Consider the following 18902-nt stretch of genomic DNA (forward strand, 5'->3'; position numbering starts at 1 on the left):
GGCCAGTTCTGCCTCACTGTGTCTTGTTTTCGGCGCTTCGCAGTTATGCGTGCCTCCGCGGTTTCGTTCTTGGCATGCTGTGTTTGCAAGTGCAGAGCAGCCGAGGAATTAGAAGTTTTCGTTGGAAGAAATTGATTCGGCGACAAGCGCCTTCATCTTAAAAAATCTGATAAGAACTTTCTTACAAAATTCAGTATACCGGCTTACTGTACAGAATGGACCTGCATGCAATACGACGGAGCTGTCATAGAGGCTGGCCCTGTAATATTATTCGGTCGTCCTGCTTGATCTGGGAGAAAAAAAAAGGTTTGAAAAAGATCAAAGCTCTAAAATACCGCGGGCATATATTTGCAGAATAAGAAAAAAATGAAACCAGATTTACAGCTTCACATCACATGATTCGAACCACTGTCTGGCGATGCCCCACCCAAGTGGGTTAACTATTACGCCACTCCTAGCTGTTTATTTCTTTACTGCTTAGAAATACAGCATTCACTGGCATCTAGCCTTGTTTAACCAGGCCGCATTCCGCGAACTTGTCATAAATACTCTCATCATCCTACCCTCAGTCTGAGCACACTTCAATATTTTGGCAGACGCATACATGCAGCAAGCAATGGCAGCCATATATGGGGCTTATCTTGCGCAGCGCATACACGCCACGCATCATTGCAACACTGTGCTCTGAACAAAGACTTCGATAAGCGTGGCGGCTTTGAGTGGGATCTACCATGCGGCTCTGTCATAGGCTATACACTCAAGCAAACACAAAAAAAGTCAAATTAAACCTTAGAACCTTACCTCGTAAGAAATAATCTTACAGTATACGGGGTTATTTCAATAACCTTTCTGACAGTCCGTTGAAGAAAATAACACTGAATCAGGTCAAAACACAAAACAATAATAAATAGTCTCTGGCTACTGGCACAGGGGCAGCTCACTGACCACGGTCAAAAAGTCCTCTTTCCTCGAAGGCGCGTTTCGCTAGGCGCGTAAAGCTTCAAAAAGGTTTTGCGGCCAACTGAACGCGCAACTATTTCGTTCGCATACACTGCTATCTCCCGCCGGGGAGGCGCAGGGGTTACGGTGCTCGACCATTGTTCCAAAGTATGCGGGATCGAATCCCAGCCTCAGCGGTCGCTTTTCGGTTGAGGCGAAAGACAAGGCGCCCGTGTGCTGTGCGATGTCAGTGCAGGTTAGAGAACACCAGGTGGTCGAAATTTCCGAAGTCCTCCACTACTGCGTCTCTCATAGCCTGAGTCGTTTTGGGACGTTAAACCCCACAAACCACAAACCAAACCACACTGCTACCTAGAACCGATACCTCCGTACAGGAAATAAAGTCTCAATCAAAACTGCTCTCATCTGTCTTTTGGGGAGTCTGTATAGGTACTCTATTAGGAGCAACGAACAGTGATGAAATAAAATGTTACGGCAACTGTGTTAAGGAAGCCCCACAAACTAATCTCACCCCGTGAATCCAGTGGGTGTGAATAGGGCAAGCAAACGGGCACTTAATGGGCTAATTAGCACTGGTAGAAGGAAGGAATGTTTGCCGTTTCAAAGACTCAGCGTTAACAGCGCGAGTTTCCATCATGTTGGCGGACTCCGGAAACCGCTCTATAAGGTAGTACAGGGTTATCAACGCGCTAGTTCGCATTTATATTCGTATAGAGGGTCCAACTACTGCTCTGCACCTGGCTGTACACAAAAATGTAACAAACCATAACCAAGCAAACCAGGCGAGGGTTCAAGCATTGTGCACTGTTTTTTATTATTATTATTATTATTATTATTATTATTATTATTATTATTATTATTATTATTATTATTATTATTATTATTATTATTATTATTATTATTATTATTATTATTATTCTTGTGTAATTTGTGTGCGTCGTCGTCGTCTGACGGTGTTAGTCTTAGCGACGGTGGTGCTAGAGTCCCTGGTGCCCCGCTCCTGCCCAGCCACCCGACCGGTTTTCCCCCTTCAGCCGCGACCGGCGAACATGGCGGTGAGTTTGCCTCGCTACGGGCTCTCCTCCTCGACGCGCTTGAGGGAATCTCTTTTCTGAGCGATGAGGTTGCCCAGCTACGGGAAGAGAACGAGCGCCTTCGTGTAGAGAACTCGCGGGCTTTCGTACAACAAGCCGAGGTTATCGCCTCTTTACGTGCCGATGTTCGCGGCCTACGCCAGGAGCTTGTGCGGTGCGCTGCTTCGCAGTGTGAGCGTCCTCTCGTCGAGCGTCCTCTCGTTGTCTCTGTGGGCAATCCTACCCGTGAGGAGCAGCCATCTGTGGACTACTCCGCCGCTCTTCATCGAGGGATGACTCCTGGAGATATTCCCTGTTCATCTTCTGCCTCTGCTCCTCGCCGTGCGGTTGACTTACCCAGTGAGATGAAGAAGCACCGAAGTCGAGCCATTACTGGCGCATCGAGCTCATCTGTCCTGAACGTTGCCATTTACCAAAAGAAGCGTCCGAAGACTATTTTCGTCTCTAAACTCAGTCCCGATACTACATCGGTAGACCTTACCAACCATCTAAAATCAGTGAATATTACTCCCATTTCCTGCCGGCAGCTGAAAACAAGGTACGACTCCTACTCGTCCTTCCATATTGAAGTTGATGAAGAATCCTACAGTAAGCTTGTTGAGCCTTCGATGTGGCCGATGGGTTGCATATACAAGGACTTTCGTGGGAAGCTTTACAACGATATGCTTCATCCCTCTGAACTGACGCAAAATTGCAGTGGCCCCTAATTTGGATATCTATTATCAAAACGCCCGAGGTCTTCGGACTAAGGGATCAGAATTTTTTTCTAGCGTCTTGTCCTCTTGTTATACCGCTGTTGTGGTTACCGAAACCTGGCTGTCAAGTGATATTCCTTCCAATGATTTCTTTCCAAATAATTACTCTGTTTTTCGTAGCGACCGCCCTGAAACAGGTCCCAAATCAAGAGGAGGTGGAGTGCTCATTGCTATTGACAGTTTTGTGAAGTGTGTTCGACGTTCCGATCTGGAAACTGTTGAAGAATGTGTGTGGCTCGAGCTCACTTTAAATCGACATGAAAAACTTTTACTTGCAGCTTTCTACATTCCTCCGAATCTACCTCCTTCAGCCTATGATGATGTTCTGCTCTCAATCGAACATGTTATAACCTGTCATAGCAAACACAAACTTCTTATTTTAGGTGATTTTAATACTCCTGGTATCAACTGGAACTCACTTATTTCTTCTCACAACAATCATTACATATTAAGTAAGTGTAACGCTCTACTTGATTTCATAGCCTTTAACTCTTTGCAGCAACACAATTTCATTGAAAACTGTTGCGGTAATATTCTTGACATCTGTCTATCGAATTTTGAAAGTGTTCGAGTCTCGAGTTCGGACATACCGCTGACTCGCTGTGACAAATTTCACCCTCCGCTTCTAGTTACTACTGCTGTCTCTGCCTCACCTTCTACTAACTCAGATCGGGTGGGGAATTCGCCCCGTTTCGCGTATGCACGTGGTGATTATGTCGGTCTTTTCAATTTCTTCTCTTCCGTCGACTGGTCCCTTTTAAATGACATTAATGATTCAGATGGACAAGTCAGTCGCTTTACAGAAATAGTTCTTGATGGTATGCGTCGGTACATACCTTTGCATACTCCTACGCGTAGGAAGTTCCCTTCCTGGTTTTCAAGGGAACTAATAACGGCGTTAAAGCTCAAGGAACGGGCCCATCGTAAAGCGAAACGCCCTGGGTTTCACAATTGGGCAGATGAGTTTCGCCGTGTGCGTTCTCTTTGCAAACGCTTATACAAGCGGGACTACGACTCCTATCTTGAGTCTTTAGAGAGGTATGCCTCAAATCGTCCTAGTCAGTTCTGGCGTTACGTTCGCAAGCGTTCCATTAAATCAGATTTAAGTATCAGCTTAGTTGACTCTCAGGGTTCGGAAATTCGGGATGTTGCCGACAGTTTTGCACAACATTTTTCCTCCGTTTACAAACATCCACATTGTGATTCCGTTTGCCTCCCATCTGGTGCACTATCTAATTCCATTCTCTTTGACGAGGAGTTGATAACTGAGAGTCTTAAGCGTCTGAGACCATCTTTGTCTCCTGGACCTGATGGCATTCCAGCTGCCATAATAAAAGCCTTCAGTTATATCTTCGTACCAGTACTGACTGCCATATTTAATAACTGTTTAAAAAATGCTGCCTTTCCTCGCGTGTGGAAAATGGCACGCGTGTTTCCTGTCTTCAAGTCTGGAAACAAAACTGATGTTTCCAATTATCGTCCGATTTCTCTTCTATGTGCAACCTCTAAGCTTTTCGAATTAGCTTTGCACAGCGTACTTTCCTTCCATCTCAAACATATCATAGTACCGAATCAACATGGCTTCATGTCGGGTCGCTCTACTTCCACCAACCTAGTCACGTTTATGACGTATGCCTCTGCAGCAGTCCTTCAGAGGGGTCAGGTTGACACTGTGTACTGTGATATGAGCAAAGCTTTCGACGTTGTTACTCACTCACTACTTCTTGAAAAACTTCTACTCTCTGGCGTTGAAGTCTCTCTCGTAGCCCTCCTACGCAACTATCTCCTTGATCGCTTCTGCTTTGTCAGTGTCAATGGACAGACTTCTTTCGTTTACCCTGCAACGAGTGGAGTTCCTCAAGGTTCAGTACTAGGCCCGCTTCTCTTCTCCGTTTTTATTAATGATGTTTCCTCGGCGATAAAGAACTCCTCGTTTCTTCTTTATGCTGATGATATAAAAATATTCAAGGTAATACATTCTTTTCAAGATTGCGTGTTGTTGCAATCGGACATATCTGCTTTTTCTGATTGGTGTGCGATGAATCGACTTACCCTCAATTCTTCCAAAACTAGGGTTGTGTCCTTTACTCGTAAAACACATAGCTTTCTCTACCATTATTCTGTCAATTCTGTGCTGTTGGATAGGGTTGATGAAATTAATGACCTTGGTGTACTTTTTGACCGCACCCTCAGCTTCTCCTCTCACACTAAACGCATTGCTCAGCGGGCTATGCGCACACTCGGATTCGTTTGCAGACTTTCGAGAGAGTTCCATACTCCACTTCCGTTCCTAAAACTGTACCTGTCCATATGCCTCCCGGTCTTGGAGTATGCGTCGGTTGTTTGGAATGGCACTTGCAAATCGAACTTGGACAAGGTTGACAGAGTACAAAAAAAATTTTTACGGATATTTCATTATCGCTTTCCTTTCGCAACTTCCCCCTCTCGCTCCACCAGGAGCGCCCAACTGAATCTTCCTTCCCTTCACTGCCGTCGTATCAGACTTGATATCATATTTCTGTACAAACTCCTTCATGGCCACATTATGTGCCCTCAGCTCTTAGAGTACATCCTACTGCGCGTTCCGCGAAAGAGCATGAGGGAATTCAGACCATTTCAGGTTTCTCCTCTTCATTCCCACTCCCCTCTGGACAGGATGCAGTGGTTATTTAACTCTTTTTGTCCTCACCTTGACATCTTCCAAAACTCGCTCTGTTCATTTACATTGGATGTTCGTAGCGTTGTATTCTAAATAGTACTTTATCACATATAACTCCCACTTTCTAGCCTTAAATTGTATTTACTTCACTTTTTGCTTTTTCTCCTGTTCAATGCTGTCTGTATCTTGAACTACTTTTTATCCGTTTCTTGCTTATATTTCAACTTTAAACTTTATATTCGAATCTTACTGTCCCTTGTTCAATTTTACTTCTTTATTGTATTATTCTGTATTTCTAGCCTGTGTTTTAAGTACCATGCACTTGTTGCGCCTGGAATGGTTGTTTATTTTATGTATATTTCTATATTACTATAATCAATGTCAGTCATCTGTTTTTTTTTTTTTCTCTTCTACCTACCGTTCTTTTTTTTTTTTTCTTTATTTCCTGGTGTGCTAAAAAATTCTCTCACTGTGTATATAAGTGATGATACTCATTGTTTGCTTAATTTCCGTGATACTTTTCGTCTCAGTTTCATTTCATGTATTATTTATTTCTTTTTTTTGTGTTCTCTCTGTGTGTGTAAACATGTTTGTGCTTTTTCATTTTTTTTTTTTTTGTGCTGCAGCACAAAGACCACATGGTTGTTCCTGCGCACATTAAATAAAGATTGATTGATTGATTGATTGATTGATTGATTGATTGATTGATTGATTGATTATTATTATTATTTCCCTCCCGGAGCTCGATGCGAGACAGCGGAAAGCCACCTGGCGGGTGTAGAATGTTTTTCGAGAGGTAATATTTAGAGTGCAGAAGAAGATAAATCTTAAGAAAAAGGCTCAAAAAGAAGTGGTTCGCTTATCCTATATCTGCCGAGTTGCAAACCTGCCGGCTAGCAGTTACGGTGCACTGCGTCGGTCAGCTAGTAGTTTCTGACGCGGGATTAGGTTAGGGTCTGCCGCTTGGCTTTATGTACCAGTTTTTGTTTGCCCTTTATGCTTGGTTTGTTTTCGCGAAACGTTTTATGATTTTTTTCGTTCGGAAAGTGTTACAGGCAAACGGATCCGAACCACCTAGACCTTCACGCAGCCCCGGTCCCAGTAAGTAGTGTGCGCGTTAGGCTGTGCAAATCGGTCATTTAGCGCTTGTGGTCGGCTGCCCGGTCTTCGAGTACTTTGCGATGAAAGAATATTCCAAGCTGAATTATCCAATCGATGGTTTGCATCAGAGTGGCATCGGCAGTCGTTACAGGGCCGTCACAAATTTGTCGAACACCTGGTATCGTACTGCGCAAGAATGAAAGCAGCAACGCAAATTGAATTTCCTTTTAAAGTACCGAATTAACATAGGGCGATTTTGAAAGATCACTGAACAAGGGTAGAGGGGGAGCCTCAGTTCGCAAGCCGAGCCAATGTTTCGCCAAGTGAACTTGTCTTCGTCTGGACAGCGCGATCATCAGTGTCGGGGTTTAAATACGTTTTTGCTTCCGGCAAAGAAATGCTAGGAAGGGGGGAGATGGGAGGGTGGCGAGAAAGATGCAGCGCGAACAGCGAAAGAATGCTCCTTCGGTATGTATTCTGAACGTGGAACCACTCATCCTGTGACCTGAAAAAGAAAATAAAAAGCGGCACCAGGCAGGAAAAACTACAATGCAGGGTAGATGATTAGTCAGCACTTAAAGGTGGTCCGATGACTGGCACGCCTTTTTCGAAATAGGACTGACATTCCAAATGGTCCTGATAACGAATGCAGCTGCAGGGGAACAGTTCTCAAACGTTTTCTGCTTTGACGGGAGGAGGACCAAGAAACAATAATAATAGACCAAGTGATCCACACCTGCCACGTCTGTAGTGAAAGACTCCGAACATTTGGTGACCCGGGGCTCTTTAATGTTCACTGACATCGCGCAGCACACGGACACCACTCCGTTACGCCTCGATCGAAACGGAGTGCCTGGCGTTTATTCTGATGGCGAACCTAGGCGCGTGCCACAGGCCAGGCGGCGCCGCGGGATGATGGCGGTGGTATGTACTCGTGAAAGAAGAAGATCCAATATAATGATGCATAGTAAAGAGACCTTTTTTTTTTCTCTCTCCATAACAATGTGGAGAGCGGCCCTGAGTTCTTCAATAGAATATTGTTCCACAAGAATCTGTAGATTTTTTTGTTTTCCTGCCCTTGATCACACATAGGTTCCTGTGGCCTAGTTGCCATGGACATTCTACATGTGTGGTTTAGCAAATAACGTGCCTCAAGACCTATTTTATAATAATAAGCCATGTCTAAAAGCTCTGTAATCCATAGCTTTTAAAGGTACGTGATCACAATAGCTTTGACTAAAATGACATGCCAGAAATGTTTTGATCAAGCATTTCCTTCTGCCGGTACTTCAACAACGCCCTCCTCTGCTCAGAATATTTTTTCACATGTTTCTCCCATCTCGATTGGTAATTTCTGTCTTTCCAAAGTGCTTTACCCGTTTTTTTTTCTTCATATTTGTTTGTTATTTTTCTGGGTATATTTTTTTTTAACAGCTTGGACCCGTCGTTTTTTACCGCCATCGCTTCTGCTCCTTGCAGCTGGCGTTGGGGGCCCTCCTGTCTTCCTGGCCGGTTCGCTGACTCGCTGCGCGGTTGACCCACCTGTCGAAAGCGTGATTCCGTACTCTCAACGGTAGGGTGCTCTGAGCAGCGTCACCTAGTGACATCAGGAATATTGTAAAAATGAATCAGAGCGCATTTAAAGCCTGCCATTCTCGTTGCTTCATTATTAGCAGGAAATAAAGAAAAAAAAAGCTTCCGTGGCGCAATTGATTGACAGTAATTACTTGAGCACTGTACGAATGAAACATCTGTTCAAATCCTGTAAGTTCATCTTTTTCTCCATTGTTTATTAAAACGCAACGTACCAAGATCATTCCTGGGTGGGTGTTCCCCTTTAGCTTAAACTATGTGGTGTTTTTAAGATAAGAGATTAAGAGATAGGAAACGTGCAGAGTGGGTCAGAGAAATAACTCAAGTTACCGACATTCTAGTGGAAATTAAGAAGAAGAAATGGACATGGGCAGGACATGTAGTGCGAAGAGAGGATAACCGATGGTTGCTTAGGGTAACAAACTGGATTCCAAGGGAAGGAAAGCGCAGCAGGGGGTGGCAGAAAGTTAGGTGGGCGGATGAGATTAAGAAGTTCGCAGGCGTCAAGTGGATGCAGCTAGCACAGAACCGGATTAAGTGGAGAAATATGGGAGAGGCCTTCGCCATGCAGTGGGTATAGTCAGGCTGGTGATGATGATGATGATGATGATGATGATGATGATGTGGTGGTGTTTTTTATTCTTCATAGCCACAAAACCAGCCGTGAACAGAGTCCCGAGGAGACCGTTTAATAATGGTAACTCTATTCAATTACCTTCACCGTGTTATGTATGCGCACAACTGCAACTCTGCTTCTCATCCTGTAGCGCCATCTCTACGTGGCCGCCTAAATCCTATCAAGGCTCCAGACAGCGCCACCTACGTAACCGCGACCCAAGTTCAAATCCTGAATAAACCTCAGTTCCTTTTCTGTTCACAACTGGGCTGGTCCGTGTCGTCAGTCTCTCCGACATTAACCAACATAACATGGTGTCAGAATAACCTAGAACCCCGTAAATATGGCCAGTGTGTTTCTGCAACCACCTCCTCACTTCGAGCCCGGCGACAACCCGCACCAGGCATGGGAAGACTGGAAAGACGCCTACAACATCTACGAACTCGCATGTGAGTACGCCAGCAAGCCTCCCGCTACTCGCAAGGCCCTACTCCTCCATGTTCTCGGACCCCGCGGCCGCCGCGTCGCCCAGACATTCCCCCCTCAACCTCCGAGCGCCGACGGCGCGCAGACGCCGGATCAAGTTACGTATCTCCTCGAGCAGTTCCACGCTCTGTACAAGCCATACAAAAACGTAATACAGGCGTCGGCTGTCTTCAACAGCATGCAACAAAAAGCAAACCAACCGTTCGACGACTTTGTAACTGACCTCCGGAGGCAAGCAGAAAAATGCGACTTTGGAGAAAAAGCAGAGAGGCTCATAGGAGACCGCATCGTTGTCGGAATTAGAGACGCATCATTGAGGGAGCGACTTTTCCGTGAACGGGACCTCACGCTTGACAAAATAATTACAACGTGCAAAGCAGCAGAGATTTCTAATAAGCACGTAAAAGACCTGCAAGAGCCCAAGCTTGAAGTGCAAGCCATAAACAATCAGAAAAGATGGAACTCGTCAAAACAACCAGCTTCGAGGACCCCGCATTCGATCCCGCAGCAGAAGCAGCAACGCAAATGCTCGCGCTGTGGAACAACGCACAAGCCGCGCGCCTGCCCCGCTTACGGTCACAACTGTTACGCCTGCGGCAAATTCGGGCATTTTTCGAGCATGTGTAAACAACGCCAACGAGGCAGCAACTCAAGTCAGCGAATCGGGCTCCTTGAAGGTCCTCAGCAGCAGGATCAACAACAAGAATTCTTCCTGGAGAGCCTCGATCTCCTCAACGTAAACAGTGCCTCAGAATGGTTCGAAACAGTCTGCGTGAATGGTCACAGCATCGGGTTCAAGTTGGACACCGGCTCCGACGTGAACATCATGCCCATGCATCAAATCAGAAACTGGCGTATGCAACCAGACATGAAGCCGACGCATGCACGAGTGACGACGTACAGCGGGCAGGAACTTCCTATATATGCTGAATGCCAACTGAAATGCTCAGCGGGCGAAAACTCCTGCGTCTTGAATTTCCTCGTCGTCAAACAGCCGCTAAAGCCAATCTTAGGCGCCGACGCATGCAAGGCATTGCAGCTCATCAAAAGAGTACAGCCGCAGCGAACAACTGTAGCTGCATGCACAGCAACCCAGACCATAAGGAACGTGCTCGACGACTTTTCTGATGTATTTGAAGGAATTGGGAAATTGTCTGGGGTGTGCTCTATACAACTGAAAGAAGGAGTGATTCCTTCGGTGTCAGCTCCACGCCGAGTACCCTGCGCAATAGAGCACAAAGTGAAGGCCGAACTGCAACGGATGGAAGAGAACGGCATCATAATGAAGGTGACAGAGCCTTCCGAGTGGGTTCACCCAGTTGTCATTATTCACAAAAAAGATGGCAACGTAAGGCTGTGTTTGGACCCTCGCAACCTTAACGCAGCTGTGAAAAGACAGCACTATCAGGTTCCAGTCCCTGAAGAGTTATTTGCAACGCTGAATGGTGCTAAGATTTTCTCTGTTCTCGATGCTAAAAGTGCATTCTACCAGCTGGTCCTGGACGAGCCAAGCTCGCGCTTGTGCACTTTCACGACGCCCTGGGGACGCTATCGCTTCCTTCGGGTTCCATTTGGCCTTGCAACAGCTCCTGAACTTTTCCAACAAGCCATAGACAGGGTGTTTGAGCAGCAACCAATTGTCAAGCCCTATTTTGACGACATCCTTGTGGCATCAAGAAACCTTGAAGAACATGCGGGCGACCTGAGACAAGTGCTGACCATCGCCAGAGCCAACAACCTTAAACTTAACAAGGAAAAGCTCCAGCTGGCTTTGACGTCCATTACATACCTTGGACACCAACTATCATCCCATGGGATTGCTTCAGACCCAGCAAAGGTGACAGCCATCGAGTCTATGCCACTGCCAACAAACAAGCAAGAACTGCAGAGATTTCTTGGAATGGTTACCCTTGACGAAATTCATTGCCAACTTTTCGGAACTCACAAGCCCTCTTCGTGAACTACTGAAGACGGATGTTCACTGGCACTGGACGCAACAACATACCGACATCGTCAAGCTCGTGAAGTTAAGGTTGATTACGGCACCCGTTCTTCGCTATTTTGATCCATCAAAGCCCGTGACAATTTCTACGGACGCCAGCTCCTACGGAATGGGATCAGTCTTACTGCAAGAAGGCAGACCCGTGGCCTACGCTTCAGCAGCTCTCACAGCCACTCAGCAGCAGTATGCGCAAATCGAGAAAGAACTGCTAGCCGTCGTGTTTGCGTGTGAAAGATTTCATTACTACACGTTCGCACGAGAAGTGACCATACAGTCAGATCACAAACCTCTGATTGACCTGCAGAATAAGGACCTGAACAAAATGTCACCCCGACTTCAAAGGCTACTACTGCGCCTCCAGTGGTACACCGTGACTCTGACTTACGTTCCGGGAAAACAACTAGCAGTTGCAGATGCCTTATCAAGAGCTCCCGATGGGTCAACAAGAATGGAAACAGCAGATCACGATCCCGGACTTGACGTTTCAAGTTTGGTTCAAGCAACTCCTAGCAGACTTCGCGAGATCGCTGAGGAGACATCACGAGATTCGACTCTTCAAACAGTAGCTAAATACATCAAAGAAGGATGGCCTCAAAAACTCGCACAGGTAGACAACAAAGTCAAACCATTCTACCATGTGAGAAGCGAGCTCTACACAACGGAAGGCTTCGTGTGCTACGGCCAACGCTTGGTTATACCAGCCGCATGCCAGGCAAATGTGCTTCGCACGCTCCACCGAGCACACCGCGGAATCGTTGCGTGCAAGGGTTTGGCAAGCCAGAGTGTGTATTGGCCAACTCTAAACCAGGACATCGAGACTTTGGTCAAGAGCTGTTACATATGTCAATCACATCAAATTGGCAATCCACACCAGCCTCTATTGGACCGAGCCCTTCCTGATCGACCTTGGCAACAACTCGCCATGGACTTCTTCCATCAGCAGGGAAAGACATACCTGCTGATTGTCGATTATTTTTCCAAGTATGTAGAGGTTCGGCAGATGAGAACAACCACAGCAAGTTCGCTGATACAGGTACTGAAGGAAACATTTGCCAGGTTTGGCATTCCTGTGACAATCGTATCTGATCAGGGACCACCCTTCGACAGCGACGAGCTTAGAAAGTTCTTCCGTGAGTGGGACGTGACACACCAGCCGTCTTCTCCCTTGTACCCCCGTAGCAATGGTCAAGCGGAAAGAACAATACAGACCATCAAGGCTATGATGACTAAAGCAGCCGAGAAAGGCAACGACCTGGCAGTAGGGCTCCTCAACTACCGATCCACACCAATACCAGGAGCAAAATCACCGGCTGAGCTCCTGATGGGTAGAAAGCTTCGCACATTCCTACCAACACTACCAAGTGCCTTGAAACCAAGCTTTTCAACTGAGGCTCACCAGAATCTTCTGCAAGAAAGGCAGAAACAACAACACAAGCATGCTGACCTGCACACAAGAAACCTTCCTCCGCTTGTACCTGGCCAACCCGTATGGCTCCGAAATAGCCGCAACTGGACAAAAGCCACCGTGGTAAATGTGGGCCCAGATCCTAGAAGGTACGCCGTGAAAACAGACACCGGAGGCATTTTTGTAAGAAATCGAATCCACCTGCGACCTCGAACGGCGGAACGTCCTACTGCCCAAACTTCGCCGGAAGACTACGAGGTAATCGACTCAAGCACTCATCAACAGAACCCAGAATATCCGGTCCTTCCTACCCAACCACTTCAAGTACCTTCTCGCCCACCTCATACTACTCGATCAGGAAGAAGGATCAAGCCTCCTGTACGTTATCCGAGCCTAATCAGTGACTTCAGATAACCAGGATATTCCGTGTGCAACCTTCTCAATTTTTGTTAAAGAAGGGCGTGTTTTGTATGCGCACAACTGCAACTCTGCTTCTCATCCTGTAGCGCCATCTCTACGTGGCCGCCTAAATCATATCAAGGCTCCAGACAGCGCCACCTACGTAACCGCGACCCAAGTTCAAATCCTGAATAAACCTCAGTTCCTTTTCTGTTCACAACTGGGCTGGTCCGTGTCGTCAGTCTCTCCGACATTAACCAACATAACACACCGTAATCATTTTCTGCCTTCAGAGAGTGTATGTTACCTTTAGGTTGCGTTCAGAGACACCTATCCGTAACAATCGCCGTTTAACCCGCTGAGAGGCAACGAGTGAGGAGAAAGAAGTTGCTAGACCCCACCGTTGAGGAAACGGAATTACGCCTGCTGCAGTGCTTCGAAGGAAGTGCCTTTTTTTTTCTTCCTCCCGAGCCTAGCCATCAGTCCTGTGAGCTCCTGGCAAGGCGGGAGCAAGCTAAACCGAACCCGAACAGTGAGGGCCTGACCCAGCATGCACAGTGGAAGAAGACGAAGCCATGGAAGCCGACGGTGGCAATAGCCAGACCAACCTGATCATCAACTACCTTCCCCAATGCCTGACGGACGAGGAGTTCCGCAACCTTTTCACCAGCATCGGTCCCATAAAGTCGTCCAAGATTGTGCGCCAGAAGGCAACGGGTTACAGCTATGGCTTTGGCTTTGTCGACTACGAAGGAGCTGGCGATGCAGCGAGAGCCATTGAGACACTCAACGGCTTGCAGCTACAGAACAAGAAGATCAAGGTGGGATACGCGCAGCCCGGCGGCGAGACCATTAAACCTGCCAACCTTTACATCCGTGGCATCCCTAAGCACTTTCCAGCAGAGCAGGCCGAGAAGCTGTTTGCTGATTTTGGCCGGCTGATCCAGTTCAGGGTGCTCAAGGAGGACTCGGGCGATACTAACAAGGGGGTAGCTTTCGCGTTGTACCATCTCCGGGAGAACGCCGAAGCTGCCATGGCAGCGCTTACGGGCCAAACGCTGCCGGGTGCCACCGAGCCACTCCTCGTCAAGTTTGCAGTGGACAACTCCAAGAAGGTACGTCCGCCCGGAGGCCGAGGTACCCAGGATCAGCTCATCGGACCCCCAGGTGCTGGTGCTGGACCCATGAGTGGTGCTCAGGGTCGCTGTCGGTACAACCCACTGACTGGCTCCTACCAGTATCCAATGGGTGGCATGGCTTCGGCTCCCACTGCAGCTGATGCTGGCGGGCGCGTTCTCTTTGTCTACAACATTAAGACCGATACAGACGAGAAGTCGCTCTTGCAACACTTTGCCAAATACGGCACAGTGACAGAGGTGAACATCATCCGTGACACGGCCACAGGGCTTTCCAAGGGATTTGGCTTTGTGACCATGGCCAACTACCAGGACTGCGTGCGGGCCATTGAGGCTCTCAACGGGTTCCTCTATGCAGGCTTGTTTATCAAGAGAGATGGCACATAACACAGATGAAATGTCTATATTGAGCCAATAAAAAGCCGGCCTACCCACAATGCTGGACTTCCAGTTTCAAACCGATAATTATATTCATTCCTATTGTTTGGCTGTTCTATATTGGAAACCCAACCTTATTTGTCGACTATCGTAATAATTGCCATCTGATTTTTCGATGGCTTCTAAATAGTTTCATGCTCTCAAATTCATTGGCACCGCAATATTTGTAAGCCAATCCTACTTACTGGCTAGTAAGGTGATGTTAGTATCGGATTTATATATTGCATGGCTTCCTATTGTCTTGCCAATCCGTTGCTTGGAGGCATTCACATATATACAGAGCTGTTTTTGCAACTCATTGGAAGATTCACTGAAGACAAACCAGAAATAAGTATTGTGAACGAGATTTCTTCATTTAGTAAAAAAAAAAGCGCGCATAAGGCACAAAGGTTTGAGTGAAGTCCGGTGCTGAAGTTGTGACCTGTGCCAGGTTCACTGGAAGGCCCAGTGCAGATGTAGGGTAAGCAGCATCTGTATTTAGGTCGCTGGTGAGTGTGGGGTTTCCGAAAGGCAGCGCCGGTATTGTCACAGAGCAGTGTGACGACTCGTGCGCGTGCACGAGGCTGCGGACGCCGGTCAGTGACATTTCCTGGACACTGCTGACTGCGCCATGCCGGTGTCGAGTGGCCAAACTCTACGCATGCCCATATTTGGTATTGCGGCAAGGGAACCTGCCGATGTATGGACCGCCACCAACGACTCCTTTCGGACGGGACCTGCGAAAGCCGCGGGGGAGCTAACAAAGGCAGCCGGCGTACGCGGCGACCAGTCAGCCCACACGGCGGGGAAACGGAGGCTCACCAACGGAGCGGATGCCTTTAAGGTGCACTGTACACGGTATGACCTTTTCAGCAAAGAAACTCAATGCTTCGAATAAACAAGCCTTAAAGCAAATTTTAACAAGTCCAACCTGCCTAACAACGCGATAATAAATACTTCAATTTACAATTAGTTAAATAAATGTAAAACATATGTCGGAAAAGTACTTAAGCTCAAACCTTTCAAATATCATACACTGCATTGGAAAACTAAAGTTTATAAAATGCATATTGAAGCATATAAATAGAAGAGGCAGAAGTGCACGCAAGAAATTTGAACGAGTTTGTTCCCGTCTGCCCAGTATATTCCTATTCTGATTACTCAGAGAAAAGATCTCAAGTTTTTAGATATCGGGAGGAGTGTACGTATTTCGTGCTTACCTGTGGAATCTGGTCCCAACCTAGCCGCGATTTCTCGAAAGGAACTCTCCTTCAATTCACGCCGGTGACACCCGCATTCGACACAAGGAGGGGTCTTTTGCGCACAGGAATGGGCCAGAGATATGAGGGGAATCAAGGCAGTTCCACCACAGCTGCTTTCAATTACGGCCCCCTGCCCGACTGCTTTCAAGACGAGGTACTGCGGGAGAGAACAAAGCAATAAAGGACTGGGACTAAGTTGACCCGGCCTTCACTTGGTAGCGCGCAGAGACTCCGGGATGATGAAGGATTGAATCTTCGAAATTGGTAAAATATATACATAAGCAGGTTTAATGGCACTTTGAGAAAACTTATTTGCATGAAAAAAGGGTATATCAGCAAAATGGCAAGCGTTAAGAGTTCATAGTGAGAAGCGTCTGGATGAGCCGCTTACCCAGGGCTCAGAGCGTCATTTCGTGCTCTGCAACGTCCTTAAATCCCCCTATGTCCAGCCCCTCTCTGAAGATGCTGACGAATCAGTTCCAGGGCACACCCCTCAGATATCGGCAACCAATCGATTACATCACTGCACTGATGGTCTGATGCACTGACATGGTCCAGTATTGTTTCGTCGGGTGTGGTCACTTGTTGTCGGGTAGAGCTTGGGAACGGCGAGGAGGTAAATTTCGATTCTTCTGCAAAGATCCGCTTTGTTGGTTCTGGCAAGTGGATTTCCTTCTCAGAAACCCAAGTGAACGTGCGCGCCACGAATACTGCTCCCAGCATTGTCCCTTTCCCACAATTTCATCGTTTTCCTGCATTCACGGGAAATCCTCTAATGGCCGTAATCCTCATGCTCCTTTCTTCTCCTGCACGTCAGCGGACGTGTCACTCCGATCGTCTCCTTTGGGCAATAGGCATTCCTCACTTGACAATAGCGCCGTTCGATGGGAAGGGTGAACAGTTGAACAAAAGCACTTCCGGCTATTTCTCACAGGGCGACGTTTCTTTGTATTTTTCTTGATGTTCCCTTGACAGGGCCAACTTGGCAGTTGCAGGGTCACGACAAAGCAAAGCATGCTCACACAAAAAGATTCATGGAAACAGGCTCACTTAGAGCCCTTGCACCAACAGCACATATCAATACCATGCCCACAGGCGAACAATAGTGAGCGCAAGCGCGGACCATGACCGGTCACAACAGTGCACATTAAAGAACCCCAAATGATCCAAATGTCTGGCGGCCTCCAGTATGGCTCTCTCATATTCGGATTCGAATTGTGATGTTCAGCCCCAAACAACCAAACCGGACCACCGTTTCATATACGTTGAGATGTAACGAAGCTCACTTGTCCCTGATCTCCTTTATTTATTGTCTTAGCCAGTGAAATTTGGAGCCCGAGCTAGAATATCTAGGTAGTTATCAAATTACGGTGGCACGAATTGCAATGATAGCCCACACACTATAAACTGCAGTCACTATTTCATTCCGATTTTAACTATAGAGCGGTCAGAGCTCTCGTTGTGGGGTAAATCGTTTAAGGCTTGTCGCTGTGACGTAATTACAAGTTTATAACGTAGGTCTCGTATTGTGTGTGTGGCAAGCCATGAATTGTAAACTTTTGATGCAAATATAACATTGAAACTCCTTTTGCTAATATGACCATGAAGTTTCAGGTCCTGCAACAAGCTAAAGACCGCAGAAAAATATATCTTTGTGTTTATTTCAATGTCCTCTTAATGCGTGTTTGGGAAGTATGAACTGTGCGCGCATGCATAAAACAAGTCGGATGTTCACAGTTGATTGGTGCAGATAGACTGTGCAGTTGACAGGGTCATTGGTGTGTACAGAAGAGACATTCTAATAATTATAACACTGGTAAGTGCTGAAATTTATAAATGGATCATACTGCTCTCGGTTAGAGATTTGCGGCTGCTGCAATGCGTTCACATCTTTAGGTACAGTTTATATCGCGCCGTAGGGGTCAGATTAGTGCTCGTTGAGCTATAGGGCGAAAGCACTTTTTTGGAGGGCGAGTGCTCCATCGTCCGCCATTTTCATGCCCTTTCAAGCAGCAGCTCTGTGGCCTTCTTTCTTGGAGCTGCCGGGACGCACATCCAAAAATGTCTGGGTGTTGTGTGGTGCAGAGCACCAACCACTCCAGAACTGAATGGAGAATGTTTTAATTCCCAACAGACCCCAAGATAAGGCTGCTTTGGACCGTAATGACCGAGCATATGACTAGTAGGCGCCGACAGACACATCGTGCATTCACAGTTCGAGTAAATTTATCTATTTCATATGCTGTGGGATTCCCTTGTTTTTGCTGTTGAGGCAGGCATTAATTTATATTGAGTGAACGCGTGAGATATCTTTCCAGGGAAATGCAAATGTGGCAACTTCAAAATTAAGTGTCGCTGGTCTCTGACAATTACCAACTTGGTGCGCAGTGATTATTCGGCAGGCCACTGTGGGCAAGTTAAACTGCTCACAGAATGAGTGTTCCTACGAGGAAAGTTCCACACCCTCTAAGTAAACGTAAAAACGTTCGCATTCACTTGGTGATATGGACTGCAAAAGAGGGGAAAAAATGGAGTTCTTCGAGTGTTTTCTCGAGAATGACCTTTGGCGGTGAAAACTTCAGAGGCTGTTAGCTTTCTGATTTATTTTTTGCACCTGCTTTTCTGACTCACTGACTACATTTTACTTAAGACCATAAGTATGATATCTCGTAGCAAGGATGCACGCCATTCCTTTTCATAGTACGGTATTCTAGAGAAGGTAGAAAAAACCTTCGGGCAGTTAAGCAGTCCTAATGATGTGTAAGTGCGGGAGCATTACTTTTTGGCGGGTACGGTGTGCCCTTTAAATACTATGTAAGAAAGGAAGGTTTATTCAGCAGATCAACAGGACTTGATCAGCAGGACTGGGCAGATGAGCAGCGAACACAGCGGCAGTGAACACAGTCAGGTCGCTTTCGCAGTGGTGCGTGGGTGCCGGTGTCGATGCGATGAGTGACTGTAGAATTTTGACCCAAAAAACTCTGATGAGTGTCGTAGGAGGAGCGAAAGTGATGTAG

General features: G+C 46.8%; 1 pseudogene; it reads left to right on the forward strand.

Annotated features, from left to right (window-relative positions):
* Nucleotides 1-13547: 13547 nt before the first annotated feature.
* Nucleotides 13548-14625, forward strand: LOC146203863 (ELAV-like protein 1 pseudogene; annotated as a pseudogene).
* Nucleotides 14626-18902: the final 4277 nt, after the last annotated feature.

The sequence above is a fragment of the Amblyomma maculatum genome, chromosome 1 (assembly GCF_055883805.1).
Source record: "Amblyomma maculatum isolate TAMU_Amacu chromosome 1, ASM5588380v1, whole genome shotgun sequence".
NCBI lineage: Eukaryota > Metazoa > Arthropoda > Arachnida > Ixodida > Ixodidae > Amblyomma > Amblyomma maculatum.